The sequence below is a fragment of the Rhyacophila brunnea genome, unplaced genomic scaffold (assembly GCF_057557595.1).
Source record: "Rhyacophila brunnea isolate RB1 unplaced genomic scaffold, BYU_Rbru_1.0 scaffold_21, whole genome shotgun sequence".
NCBI lineage: Eukaryota > Metazoa > Arthropoda > Insecta > Trichoptera > Rhyacophilidae > Rhyacophila > Rhyacophila brunnea.
Genome location: NW_028232871.1, coordinates 14,797,695 through 14,812,871, shown reverse-complemented (window position 1 = coordinate 14,812,871; position 15,177 = coordinate 14,797,695). Strand labels below are relative to the sequence as shown.

Below are 15,177 nucleotides of genomic sequence, written 5' to 3'. Positions count from 1 at the left end.
ATGCTACTCTTCTTGGTCATATAAACTGCAATATTTTTTTAAATTTGTGATTTTATATACCTACCCATTTATATCGTCATTATCCTCATCAACCTGTATCAATCCACTGTTGTATGAAGGCCTCTTTAAGCTGATTCCACATCTTTAGGTCTTATAAATTCCTATTTTTATCAGATATAATATGTATTGCTTCATTATTTATCAACATTTGTCTCGATATGAATGTCCCGCACCGGGAAACTATATTGTTTAAGGTTAATTTTTAAATCAAAATATGATTTTTAAAATATTATTCTATGGCTCCGAGCATTTATTTTTTATAGACAATGAAACAAAATAATGTTTAAATTTATTTTTTATGCTGCTAACCTTTTTCTATTATGTAAATGGGACCCGAAAGAGATTAATATTCGCGTTATATTGGATCGCTATTTATGATAATCACGATTGAGATGTATAATTATTTATCATATTTAAATGCACATACCTATACATATATTGTATTAAAATTAAAATGACAGTGGTAGCAATCGGCGATTGCCAGCTGTTCTGCTAGGCCTAGCAGCCTGAAATGGTGTCAGACGATATTGAGAAGGCCAGACTCCAGAATAGACTACGCACATGACTCCAAATTTGTATTGGCAGTGACGACATGCAGATCGTAAAACTGACAAATCAGCTAAATTTTTAATTGTCTGACGTGAATGAAAATCCATCCCGAAGAGAAAACTATGGCGCCGTCTATACACGCTTTACAATTTTTATATTAAAATCCAACACCAAGTCACTATGACGAAAAGCTGTCTGCAAGACCTAGCGAGACAGACTGGCGAGAGCCAGCTGGCTCAGCTAGTATCTTTTATTTAAGACACCTTTTGAATAGAGACAACTTTCAATAAAGTTGAGCTGAAATTACTTTATATTATTTTAGTAATTTTACATGTTGACCGTGGCTATTTCTATGGCCTCCGGAACATGTCTTGTAAATACGCATTTAGAATGACTCAACTTAAATAGTTAATTTTGTTCATTTTTATGCATTCAGAAGAAGGGAAAGTTTTTTAGCTTTCCAATGAGCTATTTTAATAAGTATTCGTACATAAAATAAAGGAATGGCAGTCTTTAGATTTAAACAACAAAATCGTGACGCGTTTAGATTTTCCACTACTCTAAACCGTTTTAGGCCAATAGAAATTCACTTAACTTTAACAAAACTAGTTGGGCCCAAAATATCTTTATCAGTCAATAACTTCCCTTAGCACGGTAATTATCACGTAATATTATTACAATGATATACCTGACATTTACAATTAAATAGGCAAATGCTTTAATTTGACAAGGATATTAATCGCGAGTAATCATTAATTTATTAAGCTTTTAAGGGTGTTTTACACTTTAATGTAAACATAATCCCTTATTTTATTCCCTCTCATGACGAGGAATGGTCGATTCGAATTTTTACGTCGAACACATTTTACAATTTCAAAATCGCGCGATGTATATCACGTACAGAAATTTAAAACTTTATATCGTCATTCATTCGAAGCACGTTCAAGATTTATTATGGCTGATGGGTGGAAACCCATCTAAGGCAAGACCTTGAGATTCTCTGCTAATTATTTTTACGAGATTTAACGGATTTAGCGGATTTTTCGTATAAAAAATACCTAGATTTTATAATTACGCATACATAAACATATGTACGAGTTTACAATATTTTTACAATAATAGCTTAGCTCTATCGTAATCTAATTTAATTAACATAAAATTCCATTATTCATTATTATTTATTATACAGTACAGGAATTTATAAAAATTAATATTTCTATTTTTATTTTTATACATTTCTAATAAGTACTTGTACTAAGTGTAAGCAAGCATGTACTTATCGGCTTTTGTGTAAACAATTTTTCACATGTTCTATTTTCAAATTTCAATGGACATTTAATCAAAAGAAACAAGTTTATTCATATTTCAAAAGATCGCGGCCAAAATTGGCAGGATGACAGCACCGAGAGTCTCTGATCACAGCGTTATAATTACGCATGAGATCTCTCGATTTCTGAAGTAAATTTTTTAACATGAAATTTTTATTACATTTATAAAAAGTGTTAATAATAATACATTTATCTTCTGCTACTAAACGATTATTCTAACTTATTACCTGTTTATGGTCTTTTGACCAATTATTTTTCTACTTCTTCCATAGTATGTACTAAGAAGTCATTTTTGACTTGCTGACAAGGACTATGGGACTTATATACATTTTATTAGTACTTTGTCGCGAGGTTGCCGCATGGCTTTTGAGTGGCGGAATTGACTACAAGGCTAGATTTGTATAGTTATGTCGTCAACCATACTCTTTTTCAAACACCAACTGAAGGTCGGCGTTTTTGTTCGTGTCACTACCCGGAACAGTTCGATGGAGCTGCACTCGTACCAATCACGAATCTTAAGCCACGAAATGCGGCGCCGTCCTGTGCTACGCTTCCCATTGATCTTTCCTTGACTGACAAGTTGGGGAATGCTGTATTTGTGTCCTCTCATAATGTGGTCGAGGTATTGTAGTTTCCTGGTTTTGATACTACGTAGAATTTCTCGGTCCTTCCCCATTCGATTGAGAACTTCAACATTTGTCACCCGGTCAGTCCAAGGAATTTTGAGGATGCGTCTATACAGACACATCTCGAAAGCTTTAAGTCTCCGTGACATCTCTTAGTTTAGCGTCCATACTTCCATGCCACAGAAAAGAATTGAGAGCACATAACAACGTACCATACGCAGTCTCAGACCAAGGTTAAGATCTCGATTGCTAAGGAGGCGTCTCATTTTGAGAAAGGCGCTCCTTGCGATCTCAATTGTAGTTTTTATTTCCTGAGACTGGTCCCATTTTTCATTGACCCATAATATCGTTGTTAGGCAAAAAATACATCAAATCATTAATAATTAATAATTATTATGCTGTGTTATAATATGAATCATTATTTTTTACTGTTTATGTGTTAGCAGATCTAAAAAACTATAACGAAGTGATCGTATACTATTTTAAGCCTTTAACTTCCAAGTCGTATTTTTGATATAAATTTTATAAGCCCCACTTGCCTATACGCTGAAATGATTCATTATTTTTCTATGTTACTAGAAGCTTCATACATCGAATGGCGTAGGCCGTAGCGTATCGTTATACCGTACAATAGACAAAGGGTTAAGTTGACGATTATTCGTTATAAGAAAATATAATATATTATGAATTTTGCAGCAATGTGAAAATAGATTACGGCAAAGCAATAATTCCTTACGGGGCATCCCAAGTTTTCTAATGCAGCTCGAAGACGGTGAATTCCCATAACACGGGTAAGTACAGCGCAATTATTTTTTACTCTAGTAGACTTAAAATGTAATGACGTCATTCTTTAGTTCCTCGTACGTACTGCGGTCATGCGACTTCGAAACATTTTTATTTTTGATAATAGTGTAAAGATAAACTTTTAACATCACTTATTTTATAATAATGTAGTGTTTTGAATGTTTAGTTTCGTTATAATTATTACATTGAACTAGCTAAAGTTTTGTGATGTGATTAACGTAATCAATGTCGTTTGCCTAATCTAAATTGTTTTTAGGTGATCGAAGTTGGATCCTGAACAATTATTACCTACCGCATGAGATGAAAAAAAATACTCTATAAGATTTTACGCATGGAATGTAATGAAGTTAGAATGTCACCATCAATTTCCTAGGGTAAACAGTCTATTGTAGAAAAAAAAACTATCAATTATAATCTGGATGGCGAACCCTTTTGAGTAGGTATATTAATATTTTACTAAATAACTAAATGAATACTTTTTTAATCAATTTTTATGGGTAATGATTACTCTCTGGTGTTTGCTTTTCTCCATCGCCAACCACCACGTCTCGACACACATAGTCGAGCGTATACCATGGTGTACCGAACATTGGGCGTTTTTCATAGCTGTGCGAAGAGTGACACCTGTAGAATCTTCCCGATATCTCGATTGGCGTGCAAGAATGCATGATTTCTAGTCCAATTTAAGGCCTATGGGTTCATTCGTAAGAATCAAATTTGACGTAAGAGCCACAACAAAATAGCAATACGCGGAGCGCGCATAAAAAAACAAACAGCGTCTCTGGGAGTAGATACGAAATCAGAGGTTTTAAAAGTGTTGAATTAATAATATTTTTTTTCCTAACAAATTTTATAAACATTTTTGTGGTAGGTAGAATAAATTATAAGAATAAAAATAGTAGACCTCCAAATAAGAACCTCATATTATTGATATGCTGAATTTGTGAAGTGACACCTTTTCTTGAACCTATCATATTGTGGGTTCAAATTCAAATATTTTTCAAAAAAAAATCTAATACTTATGTATGTTTCTGAGGTGTTTCAAATTGATATATTATTTATATATATCGGTGTGTATGAATACAAAAGTTATTCATTTTTTCATGAGCTCACATTACAAATTATAAGTTTAAAACATTCACAAGATGCATAAAAGATTTCTGTTATTATTGCGTTTTTATTGAATTATAAAAACATGACTCATAAAAGAAAGCAATTCAATGAATATTTACAACTTTTTACAATTTTTTTTAAATTTATTACGCAACAATCAAGATTTAAGAAACCATTATTATAATAACGTGTATTTGACGGCAGTACGTTTTGGTCGCCGCGGAGGATTTCGGAACATTAGTGTGTATAGAAAATTAATAATTGGTTCTTTAATTAGTGTACAGGCTTAACGGTATGTAATGTGTTAGAATAACTATTATAAATTATTATTTTTTATTTTTTTTTCTTTTCTATTGATAGCATCTAATATAATTATGATATTGAGGGTTTCTTATATCCATCGACCGTGTTAGTCTAGGATCAATGAGTTCAGGCAATATACAATTCATATAAATCTTGTCAGTTGTGATGTAAAGAGTAATATTGTTTTTATTATTCAATGAACTAGGTTCTTACCTCAATATATTTTTTACTTGTGTTAAATAATTACTAATAAATGCCTAAGGTGATTCCATTCAATTCAACTCGGCATTAAATATATTAAATTCTAATGGATTTAAGTTTTGTACTATTTCATTTGAGTCGTTTTATGCGATCCTGGTTTCGCCTTTCGACATCGTCAGGCACTATGCGCACTCATCAAATACACACTGACAACGAAAGCAGCTAATTCTCACTTAACAATAAATTAATACAATAAAGTAAGGTAAAAACTTTATCACCTACCTATTAAGTCAAAGTGCACAATGAAAAATTTAACAAACAATTAATTATGAATAGTTGAATTGTGGCAGTATGAAAAAAAAAGATTTTACCACAAACCATCTGAAAAATACATACATCATAAAACATATACGTGATTTTCTGCCCCAAAACACTTATTTTATTATTATTTTGACGATTAGGAAAATTATGACACATGTTTCAGTGGCCATTACTATGACAGCATTCGAAAACGTATTTTACTTTAAATTTTCTACAAATTTACTATTTGTGACATAAACCACTTAAGATCGATAATAAATAGACCTTGAAAAATAATATTATTTTGTTTCTATTGATAATGCCAATAAACATACTCCTGGATACGTCCCTTTGAAAATAACAAAACATGGCGACCCAGGTACATAAAAACTGTATTAAGTACATGCAAAGTTTTTCAAATCGTTTAAAGCCCAACCAAGTAGGTATTTATCAAAATAATTAAAGTCCACCTATATTTTATCTAAACTGCTCAAGTCCAAAATATTTTTTTTTATAAATGTTGCACCGAACGAATACCTTTAGGACTTCTTTGTAGCCATCGTGGTTATAAGATTCAATTATCTTACAATATCTCACATGCTGCAACCATTTGTATTACAAGATAATAAATAATATAATATAACTACATTTTTCTCAGTTTGACATTCACTGGTATTTTATGATGTTTGATTTGTCAACACAAATTATAACACCTGGTCTACGTCATGTGGTCTTGCCAATTTGATTGTTACTGCAATGCGAGTAAAGGTCATTTTTCTATGAGTTAAAATACTGTTCGCGACGGATAAAAATTTGGAAAAAAAAGACGTCCTCACCCGTTGAAATTTAGAAGCCTACTAAGGTTAGAAATGAGAAATTAGAAAAACTATATGGATTAATCGATCAAATGGTCTCTTTTTGTTAATTTTGCAAAATAATTATATATCTAAATTGTCTGAAAATAGGATAAATACATGAAAACGTACGACGTGTTTTGGTAATATAGCGTCACTAATTGTACCGAATTTATAGGGTTTTATTTATTTTTTCATTGTTAATTATTATTTATAGTATTACGGAAATGTTATATTATAATAAAAAAATATTTTTATTGTGCAGTATATATTATTTTGTGAGAAAAAATCATTCAAAATTGGCTGATGTATACTCAAACTAAAATGGCTTTAAAATCTTTATTTTTCTGAAATTAAAAAAAGTACGTGAGTTAATCAATGAAATGTATTGTTTTACCCATTTCTTTCATACAATATATACCTGCAAAACTATTATTAAGTTCAAAAATTCACTGTGGCGTGACAGTCGTTTTGGCCAATTTCGAAAACAGGACCGACTATTTGTCATTTATTTTAAAAAGTAAAGCGAATCAGAAAATTTTAATGACACAAAAAGTGTTATTTGAATATTATTTATTAGATTTTAAATAAATAAAGTGTTTATTATGTGTCAATTCGTGTTCAACGTCCTTGCCATTTCCACGATTCTGAGAAGACAGGAAAAAACGGGTCCAATGGCCTTAATCTATTATGGTCATGCCTCAATGAAAAAAGACCTTGCTCATCATATGACGTTTCAAACTTTTTGAAAGAAATAGTGCCCCATAGAAACCAAGTTACAATAACCGAGCGGGTATTAAAACTTACTCGTTTGTATACATTGATATAAGTACCATGATAATACACCGTTTCATACAAAATCATACAAAATCACAATATTAAAGTGGGCAAGTTTTGCAGAATAGGTCAAAGACATCTTTCAAAAATCTCGAATAATCCTTTTTTTGCAATGTGGGTAAAGTTAATATTTAACTACTTGCTACAATATAATATAATATCGTCACCGTTCAGGCAAAAGTCACCAACCCTAAAAACATAGTTTTGAGATATCGCAATTTGAAAGTTTGAAAATGCAGGAAAAATCGGATTTTAATGTTTTTAAGGTTTTATCTACATTAAATTATTTTCTTATGTCTTCTTAATAATTTCTTTAAAGTAATTTTACTTTTTGATGCTAATTAAAACATCTGGAAGGTTTTGAAGGGGGCAAGGTAGCTCAATTATGGTTTGGTGACCTTTGCTTGTTAATAATCTGAACATTGTTAGCCAAAAGAAGGATCAGTAAAACTCACCACCCATAGTATAGTGACTTTTGCTTGTATATTTATAACGAATGATTTTTTTTTATAAAGTCAATAATGTATATTCACCCATAATGACTTTTGCTTGTTAAGATTTTATCGAAAGTCATTTAGTGAAAAACAAATAATTCGGATTTAAGCAAAATTTTACTAACTAATGTACCGTGGTGAGTTTTTCATCTTAAAGAACATAATTTTACGCTTCGGGTGACATACTCAACTCAAAACTGCCATTTTCAGGGTTGGTGACTTTTGCCTGAACGGTGACGATATATATATTAGCGTTTTGGAAAGAAATGTTGTACAACAATAACCCTTATTGCGATGTAGGCAGGGTTAATTTTTCAACCACATTTATCCACATTTTTATGTCCAGAGAGAATGATATTTGAATGAATGGATGGGACCTGTCAGATCTTGATTTCTATTAGCATCGTTTGCGAGGGTCCTTTCAATTTTTCAAATTGCGTATTCTCATATAAATGTTTGTATTCTATAAGGTGCCGTACGTAAACAAAAAGAACTGATGACTTCATTAAAATCTTGGATGCGGGCCGCACCGCGGCCAACATCGATTATTCTAACTCGGAGAAAGATCAGATGCGGTGCCTGGACATGCTTGCCACATACTGCGTGCAGGAAGCTAACCATGAAAAGAATATAAACATGAAACGGGATCTGTTCACCAAAGCCACACACCTATACACCACTGCCGACAAAATCATCATGTATGATCATGTAAGACGATACCTATTTTATTCAACCTAGTCAAATTTTGTTCAAATTTCTTTATATATAATAATCCATTCACAACATGACTTGGAAAAACAAAATGAAAACAACTGATTTTTCAACAACAGCCGAATTTACTTTACCGGCGAAAATGCTGTACATCTGTATTTTTTTTTTTTGCAGAATCATCCTTTGGGCCGAGCATACTTGTGCTTGTTGGAGGGTGATAAAGTGGTGGACGGTGGATGCGCAATTCAATTTTGTGGTGAATCAATCTTCCAACAACATCCCCTCGCTGTTCTGGAAAGTGTGCATCGCTTTCAATAAAAAAGGACTACCGCAGCGCTCTCGGCTTCTACAGGGAAACTCTGAGAACCAACCCCAACCGCCTGGCTGTTCTCCGTCTCCGTTTCGGCATGGGCCATTGCTTTATGAAGCTAAATAATCAGGATAAAGCAAGGTTTGGGATACTTACATTGTTTTAAATATTTTTCACAGCAAACGTCAATCTGTGAAATGAGAATATACTCATCTCTCATTTAAAATAGTTCAATATAATAGTTTAAATATTCAGTTAAAATGAATATCTAGAATTTTTCAAAATTGAGTTTGCATGTTTCATCAAAGATCCATTAATTCTCATGTTTTTTTAAGTTTTGTTGATTTACGGATGAATGCCATGTGCCAAGTGCAATTTTGCATTATCTATCTTATATTCAAATTCTAAATAGTCATGACTCATGACTCTGGATCCAATTGATAATGCAAGTGGCTAAACATCCATTTCTCATAAAAAAAATATTTTATATTTAAAATATTTTTTCCAATGAAAAACCATTATAGTGTAACAATAATTTAACCCTGATCATCCACAGATACGATTTCTAGTGCGCATGAATTACACAACTGATAGACATTCTACGAATAATGTTTGCTTTATAATAATTATTGACCTAAGAATAAGGTAGTATTATTTTGAAATACGCCATTTCTATTGGCATTTCCCAGTGGCTAAGCCACAACATACGACCGTAGCCATAACCATAATCTAACCTAACCGAAAAAAAATATTTTTTTAAATCGGTACATGTTCAAACACGGGCATTACCATGATCTTACTCCCTACTTCATTTATCATTTGTCAATTTATGGCTACGGCCGTATGTTGTAGCTTAACCACTGGGAAATGCCAATAAATATGGCGTATTTCAAAAAATAGTACCTTATTCTTAGGTCAATAATTATTATAAAGTAAACATTATTCGTAGAATGTTTATCACATTTGAATGGTCAAAGACATAGCTTATAATTAGTGTCTTTAGAATTATCTTCAAATGTGTTAATCGTGCCAATTTTTAATAATAAAATGCCTAATTTTTGTTAAATTTGGGATCACAAAGATTATTAAATATAATTTTTTATCGTAAATATGTCACTATATAATGTTAACATTAATTTTACTAATGGTTTTGTAAATGCGTTTAAAAATTAATGAATCTAAAAAATATTAATACCACTGCACATGGATGTACCGAAATATGACTATATTCTAAAACATTAGAGCGAAAAGTTTAAAAAAAACTATTTTATGTAATAAAAATACTTTATGCAGTCATCAAATGTTTAAAATAAATATAAAGGATAATAAGGCTTCAAAACTATATAAATAGATTATCTAAAACGTTTAAGGAATGTCCAGGATTATGCTCTGAATATACCTAATAGGTTGAGCAAATGGCTGACATCCATTTCTCGTAAAAAACAAAATCTGTCAATACAAACCTCTACTCTGTGGAGGCCCATATGATCCTATTAGGATCGGACATGGTCGAAAAGAAAAAAGAAAAAGAATACCATAAAAGCTCCATTTTTACCTACGCTGAGCATGTGGGCCGTTAAGTCTCTGTAAAGAAAACATGAAGAAATTATATGAACCTATAATTATGTCTGATTAATAAAATTACATACTTAATGTAAATATTATGATATAAATTTCATATATCACATGAGTATGAAATGAAATTTATGAGGAAAAGAATAAAATCCTTTCTACATAAATTTTAAAAAGATCTCATTGCTCCATCTATCTAGTAATCATAATAGTAATTCAAGAACCTTGTCTATCCGCTTAATTCAGCAGGGTGAAAATTTTTCTCAGTTCAGTTCATTCAGTTGTCTTGTAATTTGTTTTCAGGATTACAATCCAAGTCCAATAACAACACAGAGAATCAGGGGTTGTGTGCGGAGAACTGTTACTAACTTGCACGAGAAACCGCGACCAGGCTACGCAGTTTGCACTTTCTGCATTTGTCCTGCCGCACTTTGGCCTCGAGCAGATGTATATCATTTTATCGGGGGGATTCAGAGAATGTATGTATATTTTATATCATATTTGTATAGGCGTACAGTTAAAAATATATTTTTTACTGGCCGTACAATCCGATGTGGATCTCGGCTGCCTCACGAAGAGGTCTCATAACAGATATTTTTTACAAGAAATATATGATCGTTTGCTCAACCTATTGGGTCCACAGCTTAACAGTTGATATTCCTAAATAATACACGTGATTTAAGAATGTAACAGTCTTCATTGAAAATATTTAACTTGGAACAGCCTCAGTAAAATACCCATTCGAAAAATCTTGGATCTTCTCAAGCTGACTCAGCTGGCATGCGATAAATCTAGGGTTGATTCCCATGTCATGTTCTAACATTTTTATCAATTAGGTTTGTTTCTGAACCTGTTTCGAGTTATGTATGGAAGATTGATGAATGTTTCATTGTTAAATCTTGTGTAACATCTTGAAGAATCTATAATTTAATTTAAACTATTAAAAAGTACTAGTATGTCAGTACGAAAATTCGAAGAGATCCTTATGCTATCTATGAATCAAAATTTGTATATAATAGAATATGACCTGGTATTCACCACTTAAGAAAATTGCTTTACAATAATTGTTTTGTTCACCCATACGCACTTGCGGCAGGCCGCTGCGGCTAGCCGGCATACAAAAAACGATATGCGGCAGGCCGCTTCGGCTAGCCGCAAGTGCGTATGGGCACTAAGCTTTTTATCAAGTCATCATCATCAGCCGGGGTCGATCTACAGTTGGATGAAGGCCTCCCTTAGCTTCCTCCATTTTTCTCGGTCCATAATTCTTTACTGCCACATACATCCTTCTTCTTGGTCGTTCACTCATGGCTGAGGATCGTGATGATACACCCCTGTTACAGGCGGGCTTCTCCCGGTGTAAAATAATCATTTAGTAGCTCAAGTCGAAACGTAACCCTGACCTCTAGAAACGGCTTCATAAAACATCTAATCTGATTCCTTGCTCAACCACGTAAGTATTTTTTTTAATTTAAAAAGTAAAAATGATGATGGATGAAAGAGATAATTTTAAGACTAAATATAAGGATTTAAAAATAATAAATTTTGCCGCGCTTGTCGGCAACGTCCAAATTTCGACGCGCCTGTGCCAGGGTGGTCCTCGTGATTCGTGAAATCAAAAAACATCACGCGATAAAATTTGGCCAATCACGAGAGTCCTTTTTGTGGAATGGCGTGGGTACGCGAAGTTTGAAAAAGAAAAAAAAAAATAGTAAGCGTCCCCTCTCCGATAGGATAGGACCTGCGACTATAATCGTAAAAACCCAGATATAAATTTGTGAAACTAAAAAGGATAAGAAAATATAAGACCACGTCACGAACACGAAAGACCGAGTTTTATTTATACTCCAACCGTTTGAATTTCTTTTTTTGTGAATCCGGGGTTCGATGGACTCCTGAGCTAGCCGCTGGAACCCCGGGGATCTCAGTGACCACTTTTTAATTTTGCCATCCAACTTTATTGCTGAGTTTTTTCTTATTTTTTTATCAAGTATGAGGACTGAAATTTATGTTCTAGTCTATATTACAGTGGCGAAGGGTGGAGGTAGGCTGTTAATATTCGCTATAAATAGTTCACACTAAACTTTTTTAGTCATATGTATTTGTTTTTATTGAACTAAGACTACAATTTACAGACGGTGTTAGTTAGTTTTTAAAAATCAATTAAACCATGCCTAAACGAAACCATAATAGTTTTGGTCTAATTTGGGGAATACGACATAATTGTGCACACTTTTTCATTCATACTTATTTGTTTTCGTTGGATTAAAAATACATATTACACATATTGTTGGTTATTTTTTTTTAATTCATTAAGCCCTGCCTAAACCAAACTATAATAAATAAAAAATATTATTATATATATAAAATATTCAAAGTTATGTATGATTTAATTGTATAATGTTAGATATTTTATAGATAGACATGTATTTTTTGACTATTATCTATTATGGCTTGGTTTCTCAGGGTTTAATTAAATTTTAAAAACAAACCAACACTATCTGTAAAATGTAGTCTTATTTCAATGAAAACAAATATGTATGTCTGAAAAAGTTTAATGTGCACTGTTTATGACGGATCTTAACAGCCTACCTCCACCCTTCGCCACTGCTATATTATTATAATGTTGTAATTATTATTGTCAATACTGTATGGTGGGCGAATTTAAATAATTCATGCAAAGCCAATGTATAAATATATTAAGTTGTTTTATTGTATTCAACAATTATTCCTTCACTGGGCCTCCCAATGTTTCAAAAATGTCATAAAGGCTCAACCAAACAACTACGAGATAATAAAAATTCTTGGATCACTATACGCTAAATCTACCTTTCAATCTTAACGAGATGTAGCTCGTGCACATCTCAAGAAAGTCACCAATCAATTCCCAGATGACATCGAAGCTTGGATTTAATTAGAGCAGTCTGATTTGCAGTTATATCATCCCATTTTTTTATTAATATACAAGACATAAACTTTCATTTTTAAAGATATAATAATTATGTATAACCATCTTAGTCATTTTGTCATGTGTCTTTGTTTCATCGTTGATACTAGATAGATCAAGAGGTGTTTATTATCTGCATTGTGAAACTTGTAAAACAGTTAAGAGATTCAGATTCACAATTCACCAAGCACGTCTTTATAGCGAGCAGCAGCCATATTGTAGATCCAATCCATGGTCCCAAATATGTGTATCTATATGACAAGGGTGATCGACTAAATCTCATGGAGCAATTTGGGATAAAAAAAGTGTATTCTAAAAAAGTCTATGTGGATGTTAATCTGTAAAAGACTTGTTTTCGCAGGGTTTAATTGAATTTTAAAAACTAACCCAACACCATCTGTAAGTTGTCTTATTTCAATGAAAAAAATATGCATGACTGACAAAGTTTAATGTATGGCAGTTCTTAACAGCCTACCTCCACCCTTCACCACTGCTATCTATCCCCAAGGCTTTCTATGCAATGTGCTGCTCATCCATCTAATGGTTAAACAATCAATTAAATGTAAAAACAATAAATTATTGACTACGTAGTATACGTTTATACAGCAAATATTTTAAGTAATATTCTGTATAAAATCTATATCACGTTTGCTTAATCTTATCAATGCTTTTTTGTTTGCAGTATGAGAATTGTTTGAACAAATTCCACGCTCACCATAATGTGGATGATTTGATTTACATGGCCCGAGCTGTGTCGTATGCGAATCGACTCCAGTAAGCCAATATAGCTTTGCTACGAGCCAGACGAGTTGGGCCTTGTAACGGCTCTCTATTCTACACCATGGTGCTCATCCTGGAAGAATGTCCGCCCACGTTTTGATTGGTCACAGAAGTTTATTACTTTCAATACTTACCTATGTAACTACCTACCCACAGAAAATTGATTAATTTTTGTATCATAAATTTCATGATTTTTCCTTTATAACATTGATGATTTATTGTAATATATTTAGACCAAGCAAAGAAATTACACGTTACATCTCCTTACATTTTTAAGTTTATGTCGACCACCCAGTTAAGTACCTCTTGGATTGATGATTGATAATAGAAAGGTAGTTTAAAGTATTTTAATAAATAATTGATGTTTTATGATAAATGTTGAATTTCATTTTTTCACCCTTTCCTTTGCTCAGCTGTTAAGTTATAAAATATTATTATATTCGCAGAGAGCATAATATTCATGGACTATAGATACATCTAGACGCCACCCGTTGCATTGCTAAATGAAGCTGCGTGCCATGCGTTTGGTTTGTGGGCGAGCGAACGCATTCGTCTACAAATGTTCGAGACCATAGACCATTTCGGTAGTGCTCGCACTAGACGCTCAGAATTAAAATATAATTTTCTATTTTTTTTACGTTATATAGTATTTTTAAGCGGTCAAAATGCAACCATTAGGTAAAGATATCCATAATTTAAGTTATTTTAAAGAAACTAGGTCACTGATATTAAAATATATAATAATATACAAATAAATTATCACGAACATGTATCAACTTACCTATGAAACGTTGTCACCTCCGAAAGGGGGGGGGGTAGGTATTAGCGCTGGACCCCCCCTGATGATGTAATGTCATCGTCACGGTGGTATCGTCTGCTTCTTCTTTCGGGGACATGTTTATGTTGATTGACAACGCGGAAGTACAGGCGAAAACAGGGCGTTTATTGTTCGGAATATAAATACAGTAAAGTACAGCGTACAAAATATTTAACAAAAAAATATTTTAAATTTAAAATGGCGGTGACGCCGGCAAGCGCGGCGCCACAGCCGACGTCACGCTCGAGAGTCCGAAAACCGAATGACCCTAATAGGGGCTGGTAGGGCAGAGTAGGTAGTAATAATACCCAACAAACAATTCACAATTATTCTATCTCTGACAAATGACAAAAACAGCCTCTGGCATATGTACCTGGCTTGTAAGTAGGTACCTCAGGTCTCATATTTCAGACCTTTTCTAGGTACATGCTTTGGAAAGGGGCTGTGAATTTTTTGGAATTATTACTAGATTAGCTACATATTTTGAAATATTTGAACTAGGTACAAATACATATTTTTTTCAAAGTAATCTCAAATCAGATATTCTAGGTGCTAGGTACATTGTATGGCT

At 32.8% G+C, this 15,177-nt stretch overlaps 1 long non-coding RNA gene across 1 annotated transcript; it reads left to right on the top strand.

Annotated features, from left to right (window-relative positions):
• The first annotated feature begins 8,061 nt into the window (after nucleotides 1-8,061).
• On the top strand, nucleotides 8,062-13,782 carry LOC147070765 (uncharacterized). Its single transcript, XR_015070912.1, has 4 exons — nucleotides 8,062-8,177; nucleotides 8,355-8,631; nucleotides 10,366-10,541; nucleotides 13,692-13,782. It is a non-coding gene; the product is annotated as an uncharacterized LOC147070765 (long non-coding RNA).
• The last annotated feature ends 1,395 nt before the right edge of the window (nucleotides 13,783-15,177 follow it).